The sequence below is a fragment of a genome, unplaced genomic scaffold (genome assembly GCF_019419815.1).
Source record: "Pyrus x bretschneideri cultivar Hongxiangsu unplaced genomic scaffold, Pyrus_bretschneideri_v1 Contig45, whole genome shotgun sequence".
Lineage (NCBI taxonomy): Eukaryota > Viridiplantae > Streptophyta > Magnoliopsida > Rosales > Rosaceae > Pyrus > Pyrus x bretschneideri.
Genome location: NW_025999779.1, coordinates 1,201,894 through 1,223,140, shown reverse-complemented (window position 1 = coordinate 1,223,140; position 21,247 = coordinate 1,201,894). Strand labels below are relative to the sequence as shown.

General features: G+C 40.8%; 1 pseudogene; it reads right to left on the bottom strand.

The window, feature by feature from the left end:
* Window positions 1–2,448: 2,448 nt before the first annotated feature.
* LOC125469762 lies at window positions 2,449–3,522 on the bottom strand (annotated as a pseudogene).
* Between the last annotated feature and the right edge of the window lie 17,725 nt (window positions 3,523–21,247).

The following is a 21,247-nucleotide window of genomic DNA, read 5'->3' as shown; positions in this document are numbered from 1 at the left end:
TCATCCCTAAGGTCCATACAGTCGTCGTAAGATGTCCATGGTCTCGATGATACGGCAATATTTGCTATCATTCTTATGCCGTTGGAAATTGGGTTGTACTCTTCGAATAGAGGGGAGTTGGCATTCCACAAGTGAGAACATTTCTCCCCGAGACATATTCATAGGGGTGTAGATCTATACATGTCCTGTCGTTCGGGGTGACTATGAGTGCTATGCTAGTGGTTCCATACATTTTCTTCTTTGGTGGGCAATCAACTGCAATTTCCCTTTTCACCTTAGCCGGTGTACTCAGGTGATCCGTCCTTGGCGCCAAGGTGGCAATCTGTATCATTTTCTTGTTCAAATTCTCGACTTGAGAGTAGTTGGTTGCTTCACGGAAAAGGTCTTTGAAGGTCTCGAAAGATTCTGGGTCATATAGAAATAGAAGTCTCATTGGGCAAATCCCCTATGAGGGCATTATGGCTCGTTGCCTCATTTGTATCTTGCATACTCGTTGTTGAACCATGATATATAATCTCTCAATGACTCATCCGGAACCCTGCTTCATCGAGGTGGCATCTGTTGGTGGGTACTGCCTTTTAGAGATGATCATATATGTGACCAGGATGACCTACCTCAGCCCTGAGAATGACATAATGGACCCTAGGGCAATTTGTTTGAACCAATCTTGAACTGCCACCTTGAGGGTGGTTGGAAATAGCCTACACTTTATGGCGTCGTCATTTCCTCGGTTCTTAACAGCATAAATGAACCAGTCCAGGCACATCTCTCATGGCTTTGCATTTTGAGTGATGGGGTATCTCCCACTTGTTAGTTCGTCGAGCAGTTCTTTGGAAAATGCCAGAAGAACTTATTCATCAGAGTAGTCAGGGTTCTTTGGCATAGACTTTCGCTCTATGTCTCCCAGTCAGTCCCACACACTTTTCATTTTCTTACCCATCACTTCCTTAGGGTTCTTCTTAAGTCAAGGTGGTTAGGGAGAGTTTTGGTGAACTTTCGTCGAGCCCTTCGTTGCATTCGGTCACTCGCTCCCCAATTCCTCAACCATTTTCCTCTGCTTGGGGCATCTTGTTGATGACCTTGCGGGCATTCTCACCTCCTATCTTGACGTCTTAAGGGGCAAGAGGAGGATGAGGATTGACCCCCACTTGGGACGTGTTGTCGATCTTCTCGTTGGTCTGGTTAACATGTTCAAGGAGGACGTCATGCTTCTCCAGGAGTAGGGTGCTTTGGGCATGGAGAAGGTTCCTCACCTCATTCATCTCTTCAACGCCGACAAGTATGTCATTCATCTTCTTCTCCAAGCTGGCAAGCATGGCCCTCTTTTCTCATCTTTTTCTTTGGAGGGTCATCTCGGGTCTACCCCAAGTTTCCCCATCTTTCATTCTTCTGCTTGTTATCCCGCTCGATTGACCATGATCATAGAAAGTTCATAAGACAGCTAGGTAGAAAACACAACTAAATCGTTGTTGGAACCCCCAGTCCCACATCGGACAGAGGGAGAAGAGAAGAGTGCTTTAAATAGAAATACCCCTCTCTAACTAACATCGAGGCCTTTTGTGATAAAACCCCACACCTGAGGATTGTGCAGGTGGTTAAGTGGGGACAGTATCGGTGTTGTTGGAGTGGGCCCTCGGCCCGTCGACCTGAAAATTTCTACAATCGTATACGTTTCCCACAGATTGCGCATGTTAACACTAAAAATTTACAGGTTAACAAATTAAAATTTATGAATCCTTGGTAGGCTTGAGATATGGACTAAAATGAAATGGACTCAAAGATTTAAGTGGTTCACCCCTCAAAATTGAGCTACATCCACTATGTTGCTCGAATTGTATTCCTTCAATTGCCCGACCCCAAAACAGGAGGTTCCCACCCCTTTATACATGCCCTCAATGTGGTCAGGCAAATGGTATTTTTGGTAGTATAGTTGCCATGGTTGTGATGCATTACGAGGAAATATCGTGAGGAATCAGGATGGATTGATATAGTTCCTCTATGCCTAGTACACCCGGATATTGAACAATGAACAAAGAAAGGCATGAGAGAAAAGAATTTGAGAAATAATCATCTTCAATTGGTCTAACAACGACATGTCCAACCAGAAAAATAAAAAGATAAAAGACTGATGTAATTCCAACCACTTGCCTTATTTTACCACCAACACCTACTAGTGAAAATGTTCGTGACAGATGAAATAAGGTGGGTCAAGAAAAATATGAGAGGCAGGTGAGTATAGTACCACTCAAGAAAAATATTGAAGAAGGAAAATTTACGAGGAATTGGTATGGTATATATGAGTTCCTTGCTTTTATTATTACACTGTCACGCCAGAATTCCATGGTTAGTCTATATACATTTGTAATGACAAGCCAAACTAGTTCACATAATATGGTGTGGAGGAGTTTAACATGCACGAAGCATTGAAGCTTATGATGTGCATTTGATCTATCGGAAGTTCTTCTGTTCAAAAGTCCGGCCAAACTGCCAAGTCTTGGGCGCAACATGCCATGAAGTTGAGTGTCTTCTATCACTTGCTTCAACTCGGAAGGTCAGTGACTCACCGACCATCTTGGCACCTGTAACCCACTGCTGACCCCACATCCGACTCATTGTTACCCATTTGAGCTTGTCGGAGCCCTTCACCTGCACGCTGATGATGTCCCCAACTCCTCCCACGTTCCATACCAACACTTCATTGAAATAAGGGTTCCCAGTTATTGTGAATCGCATGCCTCCTTTCTTCTGGCATGGAACCCTACAAAACAATTTCTAGCATTCATTAAAATCATTTTTTACAACGGGAAATATTCTCTTGTCATACAATTAATATATGTACATGTTATGTTATCATGCTTTTCAATATGGCCCCATCGAAATTCATATATATATATATATATATATATATATATATAACGTGTGGTTTAGAACATTAGTATTCGTGATAAAACCATTTATATGTATCGATCAAACATTCAATGTATTCAATGCATGCATGTGCATTTAATCACCTGCGGTACGTGACTGGAATAATGCCCGCATTGTACTCAGCAATGTTGAGGAACACGGGCTTGGCTATATCGAAATGCTCACGTGGCGGATTGCACCATCCTCCATTGTCACTAGCCTGATTCCAATTTGGTGGGCAATTGTTGGTTGCAGTAACAGTGAGAATAGGATTCCCTGGCTTACACCATTGGGGTTCATCCACACACTTGATTTCATAGCATGCACCACATGACAGTCCATTGTTGAACAAAGCATTGCTCAATGCCACTGTCTCGAGGCCATAGCCTTCTTGAACCACGTCATGGTAACCACAAGCTCCACCAAAGTTCCCGAGACGCCCTCGTAGAATGTGGCATGAGCTTGCTTAGTAGTGAACCTTGGCTTATGGTGCTTTATGGGGTGGTGAACTCCAAAGCGGCCGCGGTTGGCTGCAACCACATGGACATTGTCAACTAGCACAAAAAGAAAGACAGACAAGGAACCCAAAAGAGCTTGCAAAGTAGGTAATGTCGTGGTGATTTAATTTCTTTGTTTTTAATTTGAAGATTCTTGTGCTGCTTAGGCATATGTTATATAGTACAAGATTGTTGTTATTTTGTTAGTTGCAATTGTTTCTAGTTTACTCTGTACCTCATTGAAATATATCATTGCCAGCAATAAACAACCTATACCTATATATATATATATATATATATATTGTATATGGTTGTAACTCCTCTATCTCTTTGTTGATTGGAGATGTCCTCATGACTCAAAATCTAAGATTAGTTTTTTCAACTAGACAGAAAGCCAAAATAAAACTTAAAATTACTTTTTAACCTTACTTTGTACACCAGTCTATGTATGATTTATCCTTCATAACTTCATCATTTCTCTTCTTTCTTCAACTAAAAATAGGAATGACTCGAATGGGTCTTCGTGACTTATTATCACCACATACAAAACACCTCGCCAGATGGATAATTTATGTCGGCTAAACTCTGGTTTTGTTGTGGATGCATTTAGCCAATAGAGGTTCGTCGTGAAGATTAGTTTGGAAAAATCCGTCGCTCGAAACCTTGAGCGACGATAACACAATTCCGTCAGGCAAAAGGCAGTTAGCTTGAGGAAAATATTCATCTGATGAACGTGCATTGACTGAATTGACCCGAAAAAATCATCTTGCCCAACAAGGATATCTGATCACCTAGCAAAGAATTAAATAATGTAATGAACTTGACTCGACGAACTAAGAAACCAAAAGTAAAAAATATTGAAAATTTTGCAGGGCAAAACGTTTGTCGGGCTAACATTTTTTTTTTTTTTTTTTTGAGTTCAATATTTATATTAATAATTTATTTTTTCAAATTTTTAAAAATATTTATAATAAATATTTACAAGCAAAATAAAATTGTTCGCACGTACAATTATGTTAAAAAACTAAACATAAAAACGTAAACTACTTGGGTGGGCGTTAAGGTGGCTGTTGAGGCAGCTGCTGCTGGGGGAATGGCTACAAAAGCTCGGCCGAGGGGCTTAGGAATCCTAATGCCAGGAGCTGACAAGGACTAGGCTACGACAAGGAAGTACAAGCATAATAATTCCAACTCTTTCGTAGCAGCTTGTGCAAAGCTGTGAAGTCTAGACTTAAGTATTTTGGCTTTCCTTGTCAATGTTGTAATTGTACCACACTTACTCTAATTAGGTTTTAGAATATATTCTGAAGGTCTGCTATTGTTGAAAATAAGTGTTCAACGTTGCTGGCAGAAACTTCTGTTCATCCATGTGCATTTCATGTCTAAATTCATGTTGCAATCTAATCGGTTTAGTTGTCTCGTTAGTTTTGCTTGCTGCTTTTACACAAGTTGGGCATGCATTATAAGACTGCCCATATGGGCTAACTGACACATTTTTACTGAGAGCTAGCTTTTGACCCTTGATCTGTTCAAGTCAGTTTCAACATTGCTAAGTGTCTTTTGTTCTTGTTTACTGAAATCAAACAAGTGTTTTTTGTTAAAACTGAAGCTAGGTTTTCATTTACTCCTTGGTTATTCAGATTTTACTTTGAGAGTGTGAGAGTGCATTAAAGCTTTGAAGCTTCCCCTCTTCTTCATAAATGAAACCCTAAAACCACATTCATGCAATAAATTCCCAATCTTTGAGAAATAGCTTTGCATTGTTTTCATGGTCTAGCATTTAAGTTTCAAATCATCTCATAGACCTTTGTTTTGGATTCTTGGTGAGTTTTTTCCTTCAACTGCTTGATTGAAGAAACTGACTTGTCTTTTGAATCCATACTTCATGTCATTATCATCATCATATTACCATACATAGGTCATGTTGGTCTTGGTGCCACATGGAGATTAGCTTAAGGGATGGAGCTGCCCTCTTGTGAAGACCGAAGACATTCTCCAACTCGTGCAAAGTAAGGTTGCACAAAGGTAAAACTACTTTGAAGGTTAGGTCTAGGAAATGAGTTTGATGTTGTACTTTGTGTGAACCTTATTAGCAATAATGGATTGACTCTATGGAGTCCTCAATTTTTTAACCCAGAAGTGGCTTTTTCTGATCAAAACTTCATGTGTTCTTTATTGCTTAATCTTGTCCACATATTTAATTGATTAGCATATGATGCATGCATTTTATGGCTTGTTATTTGATACGTGTATGCGCTTAATTTTACATTCAATGATTATGAGTAATGAATTGGGTTGTTGTTGACTAGGATAACTTATAGTAAACTAAGTTTGGTTGCCGGATTTCTGTTTGCATAACTAATGAATTTGTACTTAGTTGATTAGTATATTTGACTAGTCAATCTAGCATACTTAATTCATAATTGTAGGATATTTCACTTGGTACCAATTTCCCAAGCACGCCGCTTCTTCTTATAGGCGCTCAACTTCTTTTTGGCGAGCTAGATCCATCTCTACCTACTGAAGTCTGGAATCAGTCCAGTCCAAGGACTAGAGCTTGTTGAAGAAGAAGAAGAAGATCTCCCAAGTTCCTGAACCACGACTCGCTCCTACTCTGCGAAGTTCTTTGCCTTTCCATAGGCCAACCCGTCCATCAGCAATTGTAAAGACACATTTGGATTACGTGTCAACTCCTCTATACAGACGTTTAGTTATTGCTAAGAGAGGTTAGCGAGGTACTCATCCTTATTTTGCATCATAGAAGCCTACAAAAAAGGAGAAACTAATAAAGATTATTGATCATAATGTAAACCTTATATACAATAATGAAATTTACAATTAAAACATAGAAATGAATAGTTACATAAATTTTGTTAGCAACCTCAGTGCCATAATTGGCATGCGTCTCCCCCAAAACCTCTACCCCCAAGAAATGCCAACCAGTTGCGTGCTGTTCCTCGACCCTAGAACATAGGGGTCGAGAATCGAAGTGGTGAAGGAACGGCTTCTTTTCCCAGTTACCTTTATTTGCCGCCAATTTTTTCTGTCAACTAAAAATATTAATTAACCTTAACTAAAAAAATATAAATATTGAGCTAAAATTAAAATATAAATAAAATTTAATGACCTGAAAATTTTCATTCTCAAAATCAATGCACAGCCAATGCCACTCGCCCACAATCTTCACTAACTTCTGGCGTCCACAATTCTCAAAATATAAATAAAATTTAATGACCTCAAAATGAATGCACAGCCAATGAAAATTTTCATTCTAAAAAAAGAATGCACAGCCAATGACCTGAAAATTTTCATTCTCAAAATGAATCTGTAAGAGTTACATCAGGCAACGCACAACTTGTGTAGCTTGCACCTCCACTCCGTATACGGCTCCCTCCACACACGATCTATGTAATCAAAACAAGCCTTGTCTCAGTCGTCCCACTAGAAGTTGCCTGAAATTCCCCAAAAAAAAAAAACTAAATAGTTTAGTTTACAACCACATAAAAATAAGTAACGGAAAAAAAAAAAAAAACAAATTGAGAAAATGTTGACCCTAAAAATTACAAGGCCTACGCAGTGCACAGGCCGAATAACTAATAAGCTAACTAAGTCCTTCGGTAGAATGCGGGGTGTGCCAACTCGTCGGCCGAGCTCGGCCAAGGAGTAAAATTTGTTGATGTTACGTTGAGCGCGTTGCTGACTTCTTTATCTTGCGACTGCGGTCGAGGAAGGAACACTCTTGGTCTTTGGGTTCTAGAGCCTGAAGATGAGCACGTCGAATCGACACCAAACTATACGGACACAAATATTCAAAGGTGATGTATGTCTTGATGGTGAACGTGGTTCGACCGTCGAAATGCCGAACTCTAAAACTCACTTGGGAATACCCAATCATAAAATCACTCGGCGTTCAAACGCTGAATGTCGTAACTCGTAACACCTTACTTTGCCAAGACGGCTAATAAGATGACCCCTATCAATAAGGATTCGAAAACCATTCTCGGCCGAGACTTGGATAGATAACCAGTCAGCCTCGACGCAGTGCTGTTTATCCAAACTGAAGATGCTCCTTGGTCGGCTGATTCTATGGCAACAGTGCTGTTTATCCAATCTGAAGGTATGTTGGTGGAGAAAGAAAAGGAAAAATCTCAAAGTATTTGAGAGGTTTTGCACAGGGCAATTGTATGTTGAATTGAAGGTCCTTCTTTGTTGCATGATTTCTTGTATTTATAGCACCCACTCCTTGAGACCGAATTAAACCCCTATCTGGATTGGGAGTCCTTGCCCCGTTCCAACTTTACTTCGAACAACCCTACTCCCATTAAGACTTTGAACTCACCCCCCTTCGAGTTTTTATTCATCACTGGCCGAGAATCCTAGTTACACCAGGACTTCCTCGACCCTCTTTGTTTATCTGGACTACTCCTTCTTATGATAGGACTCGACCAACCCTGCTAAATGGCCCGGAATCAATCATGCAGCCTATAGTATTTGACACAGGTTTGGGCCGAGCACAACCCTATACTCAGCCCAACAATATTATTTCGGGCCTAAACATTGCCCCTTCGCTTCTGAGGTCATTGATTGTCAACCTTTGGTCGGATTTCGACTTTGAAGAAGCGAAACCATCTTTTTCTCGTTAGACTTAACTGTTCTTGATAACCATTACTATGCACATTTATGGGATATGATTGCACTATCCTCGTTACTCCCGACGTACAGCTACGTGTCGACTCTCTGCCAATCTTAACAACTTTCAATCATGGCCCTCAAAAACGTGCACCCACCGAAGCGTCTCTTCCTCATTAATGCATTAAAACCGCCACCGCATGCAATCGTGCGTCCCAAATCCTTGAAAACCTCGATCCTATCCTTGCAGGTTCCCAAAATATCCGAAATGATTGAGGCCATTTCTCGGTTAAATTTCCCCCCAATTCAAACTCTAGTGTTTTCGAATACCAAACATTTGATCTTCCTTCTTAAACACCTATAAATACCCAAATCTCTTTCATTCGTATCCCATGCTTTCAGAGATTTTGAAATCTTCCTTTCGCCATTCTTGCTTGCTCAAACCACGCACCCTCAAGCTCATCTCTCCTAAACCCCCTTTTTAACCTACGCACCACTTTTATTCCTTACCAATGGCCTCATTCATCTCCAAGTTTTCCGACGAGTGCAATAAATGCAAGGACTTCATCGATTGGAGCATCATCAAAATGCTACGCTTCGAAAATGACCTAGCTACCTGATAGGAGCATATTTAGGCGAATTACTTAGCTTGTTTTCGTGCATCTATGTTGTTAATTCATAGTTGTTTTAGTAGTTTAAGCCATTTTCGTGTGTTTTTAGGTTCATATGGCTAAGGAAGCAAAAAGATGCATTTTGGAGCATTTTGGAGCAAAATTGGGCTTGGAATGGATAGCATATGCTTGGAGCCAAAGTGTTGGACGAATTTGAAAGCCTTGTATGCACTTTGGACATAAAACAAAGGGCCTAGCCCAATCAAACAATCCTTTGAGCTATGCAAAACCTCTAGCCCAATCAACAACCCTTAGCCACATGCATTCACATGCATCACAACCCCAAAACCATCAAGAAACACCCATTGCCGTGCCTTGCACTCCCCCTTGCATTTTCAGCCATTCCACTTCATCATTACACCACCTTCTCCCTCTTTATTCCACATGCATTCATCATAATTCACCCTAGCTACCACCATTCACACACACATGCACTCATATGCATTCACATGCATTTCAAGCACCAAAACACACTCAATGTCGTGCACTCCTACATGCATTTTCAGCATTCCCCCTTTTGAAATTCCACACCATCATTGCAGCCACATTATTCCATTCCCACACCATCATTGCACCACATTTTCCCTCTTTAATCCACATGCATTCTTCATCATTCACCTTTCATTCACCCTAATCAACAACAAAACAACAACAACACAATAACAACACCTTGCCGTGCCTCTTCACTCCCATTTCCAGCTTTTCCCTTTTCTTTTCCCTTTCATTTCAGCCACATGTATTCATCATTGCAGCCACCATTCATTCTTTAATCCACATACATTCACACACACTTCACACAAACAACATTCACATGCAAACACATGCATTTCCAACCCCAAACATGCCTTGCTGTGGCCTACCCTTCCCTTTCCAGCTTTCACCTTGTGCAATTCCAGCATTCCACTTCATCATTCCAACCACCAAGACATTATTCCTTCATCATTACACCACATTCCAGCCTTGCCATGCATAACCCACCATAGAAATCATCATTACACCCACATTCAAGCCTTTGCCGTGCATAAACATTGCATTTCCAGCACCTACACACCTTGCCACATGCAATTCCAGCTTTCACATGCTTTCCTAGCTGTTTTTCCATCATTAACTTGCCACATGCATCCTAAACAAACAGCCATATACACCTCCATTCCTCCTATAAAAACCCTTGCATTCCCATTACCAAAGGAGACCTCATTTCATACACAACACAACACAAAAAAAAAACAGCATTCTCCCTTCCTTAGTCGTGCCTTGTCCCTTACCATCTTCTCTTCCATTCAATTCCATTTCCACCACTCCCCACTCCATTCCATATACAAACACCAAACCAACAACATCCCTTCGACCTTATGCAACAACGAAGAGGAGGAGAAGAGTGCCTAAACGTTCATACAATTCAAGTTTGAGTTGTTGGAATTTTTAGGTGTTGCTTTTCCTCGATTTCAATGTTTAATTTCAATTCTCTTTGTCTTGTACGTATGAGGAACTAAACCCCCCTCCCCTTGGCTAGGGGGGGATTCGAAATACATGTTTATGCTTGCAATATGATTTGATTACTTCCAATTGCGTTTCATAAGTTGTGGATTCAATTTGTTTAACTATTTGATTGATAACCTATTTATGTATGTTTATTGAGAGTGCACGCTTAATTTTCATACATGAATATGACGCTAGAATATAAGTGAGTTTCACCTAATAGTTATGAACTTATATTCACAAGTAGTGGAGGTTGCTTATAAACAATCGCGTTAAGTAAATTCTTGGCATAAGTTTCATGCAATCATAGTAACGAATGCCTCGTCAACACTTATGGTTTTCAAAGAACTTAATGATTCTTGCTTGTATCTCTATTATGCAATTCATGTACGGAAATTTTGGGGAATGCTTTGGCTTGTCGTATGCAATCATCCAATTCATTAACTTAAGAAAAACTTGACGGTTAATTTAAACGGACCTAATTAACCCGGGGTGTTGAGAATTCATGGTTTATTGAAAAGCAATTAGAAATCATTTTGTATGCAAGTATAACAAGTGTGGAGATGAACCCCTTAGCTAGGTTCCCATCCATTCATTTCCGTCAAACTCGTATTTACAATTTGTTTTCTTTACAATCTATCCATTTTAGTTTAAATTCGTCCAAACCTCAATCCCCCCCCCCTTTACTTTGTTGAGTCATAGTAGTTAGAAATCAATTTAGTTTGTGTTTTTAGAATATGGTTTAATTTGGTGTCTTATATTGTGTTTTTGCGTTTTTGAGTCAAATCCAAGTGATTAACAATCCCTCCTAATCCCCGGTCCAGAACGATCCCTACTTACATACTTACTACAATTGATAAAAAGAGGGTTTAATTTGTGTGCATATAATTCTCGCATCAAATTTTGGCGCCGTTGCCGGGGATTAGCAACTTTGCTAATCTCTTGGATTGTTTTATTTTCTTTTGTTTTTATTTTATTCCAAATTCTTAATCTTGTTTTGTTTCTTGTTTTAGGTATAGTTTATGACTCGGAGTTCTTAACGCCGATTTCGAGCGAGAATTGAGACGAAAGAGAAAGAACCCAGAACCTAGCGAATCAAGTGAAAGCTCTGAGTCCGTTTCTGAATCTAAAGAAGAGAAACCCAAGACAACAGAGGGTGAAGTAGACATGGCAGCGGACAACCGAACAATCAAAGAGCTTTCCGCTTCGGGATTGGCCAATGCCGCACCATTATGCATTCAATACCCCACGGCTGCCCAAGGCAAGACCAATGAATTCGAGTTGAAGTCAAGCTTGTTGCACCACATTCCGAAATACCATGGGCTTTCCATGGAAGATCCCAACAAGCATCTCAAGGAATTCGAGGTTGTTTGTTCGAGCATGACACCCATAAATGTCGACGGGAACATTCTGATGATGAAGGCTTTTCCATTCTCACTTTTGGAAAAAGCGAAGGATTGGCTTTTCGAATTAGCACCCGGAACGGTTACATCTTGGGATAGTATGAAAAGAGCTTTCTTGGAGAAGTTTTTCCCAACTTCAAGAATCATTCTCTTGAGGAAACGGATTAGTGGCATCCAACAAAATCAAGGTGAATCGTTTCCTTCTTATTATGAACGTTTTAAATCACTTGTTGCTTCTTGTCCACAGCATCAAATGAAGGAGGAGCTACTCATTCAGTACTTTTACGAAGGACTCCTTCCCATGGAACGTCAAATGCTTGATGCCTCGGCGGGAGGCGCATTGGTGGATAAAACTTCGGGGGCTGCAAAAGTTCTAATTGCCAACCGAGCACATAATGCACAACAATATGAAGGTGTTGGACAAAGAGACCCCCCACGGCAACACCAAGTCAATGAGGTAAGTGCCATAACTGAACTTCAAAATCAAATGGCTAACCTTACTACGTTGATTTCTTAGGTGGTGGAAGGTCCAAAAGTCAAAACCGTAGCTTCTTGTGACGTATGCTCCATGCAAGGACACCCTACGGACACGTGCCCACAATTGATCGAGAATGGAGGGTGGGAAACACTCAATGCCGTGGGATATGGCAACCAATACCAATCACGTGGGGATCCATTTTCTAATACTTACAATCCCGGTTGGTGTGATCATCCGAATTTCAAATGGCGAGACCCCCAACAAGGTCAACAACCCCAAGGAGGATTTAGGCAGCAACCACCGGGCTTTTATACAAAGCCATTCGTCCCTAATCAAAACCAAGTGCAATCCGCCCAAACAACCTCAGGTATGTCTTTGGATAATGATCAAGTTGTTAAGTTACTTACTATTTTGACGCAGGAAGTACAAACTCAAAATAAGGAGAGACAAATCCAAGACAAACGGGTGGACAATTTGGAGAAGCAAATGGGTCAAATTGCCGAATTTATGGGGCAAATTAGAGAACAAGGCAGATTGCCCAGTTCAACCGATATGAACCCAAAGGGAGGATTTGAAACCGCTAAGGCCATCATGTTTAGAAGTGGTAAACAGGTTGGAACGAACTCAAATACATCCAAATCAAGTCAAGATGAGGAGGACAAGCTGCTGAAAGAAGAAGCACAGGGAGCAAAGCCCACAGCCAAGGATGACCAATCCTTGCCGAATTCATCTAGTCCTCCTAAACCGTCCCAAACCACCAAGGTAAGTCCCAATTCGTCTTTTTCGAGTTCTATTTCACTAAATGTGCCCTTTCCTGGTAGGTTTAGGCAATCAAAGAAGGAAGAAGCCGAGAAGGACATTCTAGAGACCTTTCGGAAAGTTCAAGTCAATATCCCGCTCCTTGATGCGATTAAGCAAGTCCCGAGGTATGCTAAGTTTTTAAAAGAACTTTGTACAACAAGGAGAAGGATTTCGAACAAATAGGTGGTTCAAGTAAGTGAAAATATCTCTGCTGTGTTACAAAGGAAATTACCCCCTAAATGCAAATATCCGGGTAGTTTTACAATTCTGTGCGTTATTGGTAATACTAAGTTTGAACAATGCATGTTAGACTTAGGGGCTTCGATTAATGTTATGTCATACTCTATTTATGCATCTATGAACTTAGGTGAGCTTAAAAATGATGGTGTGATAATTCAATTAGCCGATCGTTCTAATGCATATCCAAAGGGTGTTTTGGAAGATGTTTTGGTGCAGATTGGTAACTTGATTTTTCCAGCGGATTTCTACGTGCTTGACATGGAGGATTCACCCCATTCCACCCCATTGCCGATTCTATTAGGGAGGCCCTTCATGAAAACAGCCTGCACCAAGATAGATGTGTTTAAAGGAACTTTAACGATGGAATTTGATGGGGAAGTCATTGACTTCAATCTTTCTGAAAGTATTAAATTTCCTAAGGACGATCATTCTTGCTTTTCTATTGATATAATTGATGATTTGGCGCAGGATTTTCTCGATTCTTTGGAGAGGGATACACTTGAAACAACAATTGCACAAGGAATTGGGCAAAAATCTGGTTTTGCCGTGCTTAGAAGTATGGAGGAGGCCGAGATAGTGGCTGCCCTTGAGTCACTACCTCAACACCATGGTAAGCCTTCTAACCCAATTTCAATTTCAATTTCCACTAATAAGTTGTTACCCTCAGTGATTCAGGCACCCGTACTTGAGCTTAAACCAGTGCCCGATCATTTAAAGTACGTCTTTCTGGGAGACAACGAGACATTGCCTGTCATTGTCTCCTCATCACTCACGGCCATAGAGGAGGAGAAGTTGATCCGAGTGTTGAAAGAGCACAAGACGGCCATTGGGTGGACTTTGGCCGATATTAGGGGAATTAGCCCGACTACGTGCATGCATCGCATACTTCTAGAGGAGGGGGCTAAACCAACTCGAGAGGCTCAGTGCCGTCTCAACCCTCCAATGATGGAAGTTGTGAAAAAGGAGATTATCAAACTTCTTGATTGTGGAGTGATTTATCCGATCTATGATAGCCGTTGGGTATCACCGGTGCAATGTGTTCCAAAGAAGTCCGGAGTGACAGTGGTGAAGAATGCCAAGAATGAGCTTGTGCCAACTCGTATCCAAACAGGTTGGCGTGTCTGTATTGATTACAGGAAGCTAAATACCGCAACAAGGAAAGATCACTTCCCTTTGCCATTCATTGATCAAATGCTTGAAAGGTTAGCCGGTCATTCTTTTTATTGCTTTCTTGATGGTTATTCGGGATATAATCAAATTGTCATAGCGCCGGATGATCAAGAAAAGACCACCTTTACTTGTCCATTTAGTACTTTTGCATATCGTCGTATGCCATTTGGTTTATGCAATGCACCAGCCACTTTTCAACGATGCATGGTAAGTATATTCTCAAATTATGTTGAAAAGATAATTGAAGTATTTATGGATGATTTTGGTGTCTTTGGGGACTCATTTGATGATTGCTTGCATAATCTTACCTTAATCTTGAAAAGATGCGTGGAAACCAACCTTGTTTTAAATTGGGAAAAATGTCATTTTATGGTTAAACAAGGCATAGTTTTGGGTCATATCATCTCTGAAAAAGGAATTGAAGTTGATAAGTCTAAAATAGATCTTGTACGTTACTTACCCTCTCCTACTTCTGTTAGAGAGGTTCGTTCTTTCCTTGGCCATGCAGGATTCTATAGGCGATTTATCAAAGATTTCTCCAAGATTGCACAACCCTTATGCCGTCTCCTGCAAAAAGAAGTGACGTTTGAGTTCAACGAGGAGTGTGAGAAGGCATTCAAACTTCTCAAGAACAAGCTTACCACGGCACCTATCATCCTTCCACCTGATTGGACGTTGCCTTTCGAGCTCATGTGTGATGCATCCGATTATGCAATAGGGGCTGTTTTGGGTCAAAGGAAGAATAAGCAATCCCACGCCATCTACTATGCTTCTAGGACCTTGAATGATGCTCAACTAAACTATTCTACCACGGAAAAAGAACTTCTTGCCGTTGTGTTTGCTTTAGATAAGTTTCGTTCATATTTACTTGGCACTAAAGTGATTGTATTTTCTGACCATGCAGCTCTTAGGTACTTATTCACTAAAAAGGAGGCTAAACCGCGGCTCATTCGTTGGATGCTCTTACTTCAAGAATTCGACATTGAAATTAGGGACAAGAAGGGATGTGAAAACGTGGTGGCTGACCACCTAAGTCGAATGGTGCGTGAAGAAGAGGACCTTCCCATTTTAGAAACGTTTCCAGATGAACAACTTTTGTCCGTTGAGGTAAGTAACCCTTGGTATGCTGATTTAGTTAATTTTTTGGTGTCTAAGCAAGTTCCTAACACCTTAAGCAAAGCTCAACGTGATAAATTAAAAAAGGATGCACGTTTTTATGTTTGGGATGACCCTTATTTGTGGAAAATATGCCCGGATCAAATTGTGCGTCGTTGTGTTCATGAATCTGAATTTAATTCCATTTTGAGTTTTTGCCATACATATGCATGTGGTGGACACTTTGGCACACAACGCACAGCGTTTAAGGTTCTTGAAAGTGGTTTTTATTGGCCTACATTGTTTAGAGATGCTAGGGCTTTTTGCTTAACTTGTGATAGATGTCAAAAGACCGGAAGTATAGGCCAAAGAGACCAAATGCCGTAAACCCCAATCCTTGTTGTTGAAATCTTTGATGTTTGGGGTATTGATTTTATGGGTCCGTTCCCTATGTCTTTTTGTTTTACGTACATTTTACTTGCCGTTGATTACGTGTCAAAGTGGGTGGAAGCTAAAGCCACCCGAACTAACGATTCTAGAGTTGTTGCAGACTTTGTAAAATCTAACATTTTCTCTAGATTTGGGATGCCTCGAGTGCTCATAAGCGATGGTGGGACTCATTTTTGCAACCGCATCATTGTGGCGTTGCTCAAGAAGTATAACGTGATGCATAAGGTTTCCACACCTTATCACCCCCAAACCAGTGGCCAAGCCGAAGTTTCAAATCGAGAAATCAAGCAAATCCTAGAAAAGACCGTTGGGCCGAATAGAAAAGATTGGAGCTTGCGCTTGGAGGATGCACTGTGGGCCTATCGAACGGCTTACAAAACGCCCATTGGTATGTCCCCATTTCGGCTAGTCTATGGCAAGCCGTGCCATCTACCCATAGAGCTTGAGCACAAGGCACATTGGGCGGTCAAGACCTTCAATATGGATGTGGACGCGGCTGGAAACCATAGGAAGCTACAATTGAGCGAGCTTGAAGAGATTAGGCATGAAGCGTATAAGAATGCCCGGATTTACAAGGAGAAGACCAAGGCCGTCCATGACAAGATGATTAGAGCCAAAACCTTCTCAATCGGGCAGAAAGTGTTGTTATTCAATTCTCGTCTTCGATTATTCCCCGGTAAGTTACGTTCTAAATGGGTTGGTCCTTTTATTGTCACTAATGTTTTCCCTCATGGTGCAGTGCAAATCAAAAGTTCAAGGACATAGCAAGAATTCAAAGTGAATGGGCATCGATTGAAGCCCTATTACGAGACGTTTGAGGAGCATGTCGTGGAGGAGGTACCCCTCCATGCCGTGGAACCTAGTCAAGCTTAAACGGAGGTACCGTCCAGCTGCAAGACGTAAAAGAAAGCGCTACTTGGGAGGCAACCCAATACAGTGAATAAAACAAAGCTTGTTCATTGATTTCCGAGAGACTACAAGCGGAAAAAAAATAAAAAAAATAAAAAAAATAAAAATAAAAGAGAGAAAGAGAGAATTTTGTATCTAACAAAGAAAGAGAAAGATGGAGCTTTCATAAAGGTTGTGTACGTGAAGCCCCACTACGTGGCAACACTCTCGGAGCAGGAGGCATCAGAGCGAGAGGCATAGGAGCGGGAGGCACCGAAGATAGATCATTCAAGGCCCTAATCCTTGGTGGAACGCTAGATGATGCAAGAAAGAGGTGCCTCTAGAAGAAAGCCGCAAGCCTTTGACGGTCATTTTGAATTCGACCTTCAGATTCTTGCAGCTCATCAAGCTTCCTCTTCATGCCTGTCGAATAATTATTGGCAAGCACGTGCAAACTTCGATTCTCGTACTTAAGCTGTTTGATCTCTTGCTTAAGACTCTCCACCTCCGCCATCAATGATTCAACCTGACAGGAGCGAGTAAGTAGGCGTTGGCCCATGTTGGACACAGAGCCCGCGCATTGAACACTGAGAGCCAGGGACTCTTGAACGGCCAACTCATCGGACCGTCCTGAAAGCAGCTGACTATCTTTGGGAGTGACGAGGTTCCGAGCTACTATCGTAGCTGTTGTTGCATCCGTCATCACAGAGTCCTCACCTGTAAGAGGGCCATGAGAAGATAAGAAAGACGGGCACCATACCTTACCCTGACGAGGCGCAACCAGATCACTGCTTAGACTCAAATCTAAGCAAATGTTCGATGGGTTAGATGAGCTAGCCATTTTTCAAGAAGTTAAAAAAAGAAGGGTTGGATGGAGTACAATCTCGACGGGCCGGAGACGATTTTTGGGCAATCTTCAAAGTGTGCATGATAGAGGTGATCGATCACCTCTATTAAAGGAGAGGCGACACAATCACCAATTCAGAATTGAAGAGACACCACTCTTCAAAGCCGGATTTTCCGGCGTAAAGATCGCCAGCTCTTCAGACGCAATCCCGGCTTTTCAGATAAAGCGTGTAACTTTGTCAAAAGCTCCCGACTTTTCAGAAGACGCATGGAGGCCGAGAAAGCAGCTACACACTTTTGCCGACAAGCGTAGGTGACAAAGCCAAAAGCTCCCGGCTTTTCAGAAAACGCGTGCCATTTTGTCAAAAGCTCTCTGACAAAGCTGAAGACGCGTGGAGGACATTGCCGCATCCGCACTGCCACTTGCCATTACAATTCCTATATACATCAACATTCATGGCAAGGCATATACCCAAAAACGCATGACTTTCCTTCTCGGCCGAGAATGTAGCTGAAACCAACCCTCTCAAACATGTTCAGTTTTCTTCTTCTCTTGAGAACACATTTTCAACCATGGATGTATCCCCCAAAGAAGATACCAAATGCCTGGAGTACAAATGAGGCAAGAGGAAACGGTGGATCGAAGCATGTGGATTCATTCACTGCTTCTGCAAAAGCAAAAGTATCTCATATCATCAAGGGCGAAAGCAAAGGTATCTCATATCATGATCTTTCCCTGTCCTTTCCTTTGTCCTTGTTATTACTCGCATGGCAAAGTAAAGTGAGCAATCAGCCTGCACTTGGAGTCAGTCTTCTGATCTGGAACCAACTACCTGGAATCTATTCCCTGGTTGCTTACCTAGTGTTGCTCTCGAGTAGTCATCTTCAAAGGTTGATACACTTCCAGAGAAGGGACCACATCGGCTTGGAGAACAGCTAAGACGAGTGACGAGGAAACATCAATCTTGTGGATAGTCAGCAAACGCAACAACTGCATATGCTGAGTTATCCTCTAACCCTCTTCAATACGAATTGGAAAGATTGAACAAAGAAACAGGTCATCACCTCTACCTCGTGCTTGCCTGCCATGTGTCAGAATCCTCCAGCCCAGTTCAAGAGTAGCACAAAGGAAAATCAACGATTGGAGGAAACTAAAAGAATCCTCCAGCTCAGTTCAAGAGTAGCCTGTGGAAAACTCAAGATCAAGCCTCACTGCAATCACCAAAGAGAAGATGGAATTTACACTCCATAACCAGATTTGCATCCCTAAACTCTTCTCTTTGTTAGATACATTCTGCCATGTTTAGTATGTTTAGTTGCTGTTTATGTGTTTACTTTTGTTTGGTGTGTTTTAAGCTTAAAACATTGAGGACAATGTTTGATTGAAGTGTGGGGGGGTAACTAAGTATGTTGATGCAAATTCGTTGGATTTTATCACCCATAACTTCAAGTGTTGTTCCTTGCTGTTTTAAAATGTTTTTAAGCTGATTTGGAGTGTTTTAGTGTGTTTTGTTTTATAACTCCGAAAATCACATAAAAATTTGAAAAACATGTTTTGAAAAGCCTAAAAAGAGTGTTTTGAGTCGTTTTTGTGTCGTAGGTACCTTCCAACACTTGCCTCAGGATTTGGTTTGTAATTGCATGACTGTTAAAAAGAGTTATAAACATGGAGAAAAGTTTGATATACTCTTGGTATATGCTTGGTTTTGGTTATAATGTCTGACTTCACATGAAATCAAATATGAAAAAAATTTGTTCTTGTAACATGCTTGAAGGAAGGAACTCAAACAAACGCTACAACCTTGTGAGACTTGAGCCTAAACGTTATTTGGAGAGTTAAAATTTGTGCATTATTGTTTCTAAAGTCGTTGCATGATCTCATTATTCTTTGCTTGGTTACTACTTAGAAGGTGTTTCATCATATAGTTCCAAAGGCTAGAACTCATGCCCATTTCATTCAAAGCATGTTATTGATTTGCATAACACATATTCAAGATGAAGTTGTGTAGTGACCACCATCAAAGCCAAATAGCCATGTGCCCTTCATTCATTTTATGTTTAAGTTAACCCCGTTGAGCCTTGTTAAGCCTTTATTCCTTGTTAACCCACATTATCCTCACCTAGCCTAGTTTAGGACAGTCCACACCCTTGTTCTTAAAAGATTGTGAGCATGACTTAAATGAATTCCTTTTGAGTTACATTATGCAAGAAAATGAGTGTGGGGGAAGGAATGCTTGTTCTTAAGTATGTTTTGAGATTCAAAAGAAAAGAAAAACAGAAAAGAAAAGAAAGAAAGAAAGAAAGAAAAAATAGCTTGAAAAAAAAAAATAGTGATTGAAGAAAGGGTCCAAAACACCAATTCTGGCCGTAAATTGTCTAAATTCTCCCTTTTCGTTCAAAAGTTGAGTTTTCATTCAAAAGTGAATTCTAAGTTGATTCAAGTGCTTTGCTCACTATTTCTTTAAGAACCTTTGTTTTCCATATCCCTTCTTTGTTATCCACACGCCCCAAGCCCCATTACAACCCGTGACTTCAATCTTGAGTGTTATGTGTTTCAATTTGTGGAGTTTGAACTTGGTATGAGCATATGGTGTCACTGGTTCTCGCGTCTAAGTAGTAGCATTCCATTCATGAGATCATATCTAAACATGCTTATTAACTCCAGAAATTGCTTTCTTTGTGATACATATATGTCAGTGTTCGTTTTCATGTTTACATTAATCTTCTCACATATGACTAGATTAGGGTGTGTAGTTAGAAAATCTGAGTGAAAATCGAGTGCATATCTTGTAAGGAATTGAGCAAATTCTCTAAGGCATGTTATTACATTCAAAACATGGTTTTAAATGCTTAATTGTGAAATAGTATGTGGTGACTATGATTAAGAATGTACTTAAGTGTGAAGATGACTAAAATCTGTGGGAATGATGATTTTTAACATGTCATATGCATTGGAAATCCCTAAGACGGTTGTTGGAAGGTTTAGGTTGTGTTTTACTTGTTTAGTGTCATTTTGTTTATTTGTTATTATTTTGTTTTGCTCGAGGACTAGCAAAAGCTAAGTGTGGGGGAATTTGATAGGAGCATATTTAGGCGACTTACTTAGCTTGTTTTCGTGCATCTATGTTGTTAATTCATAGTTGTTTTAGTAGTTTAAGCCATTTTCGTGTGTTTTTAGGTTCATATGGCTAAGGAAGCAAAAAGATGCATTTTGGAGCATTTTGGAGCAAAATTGGGCTTGGAATGGATAGCATATGCTTGGAGCCAAAGTGTTGGACGAATTTGAAAGCCTTGTATGCACTTTGGACAAAAAACAAAGGGCCTAGCCCAATCAAACAATCCTTTGAGCTATGCAAAACCTCTAGCCCAATCAACAACCCTTAGCCACATGCATTCGCATGCATCACAACCCCAAAACCATCAAGAAACACCCATTGTCGTGCCTTGCACTCCCCCTTGCATTTTCAGCCATTCCACTTCATCATTACACCACCTTCTCCCTCTTTATTCCACATGCATTCATCATAATTCACCCTAGCTACCACCATTCACACACACATGCACTCACATGCATTCACACGCATTTCAAGCACCAAAACACACTCAATGCCGTGCACTCCTACATGCATTTTCAGCATTCCCCCTATTGAAATTCCACACCATCATTGCAGCCACATTATTCCATTCCCACAC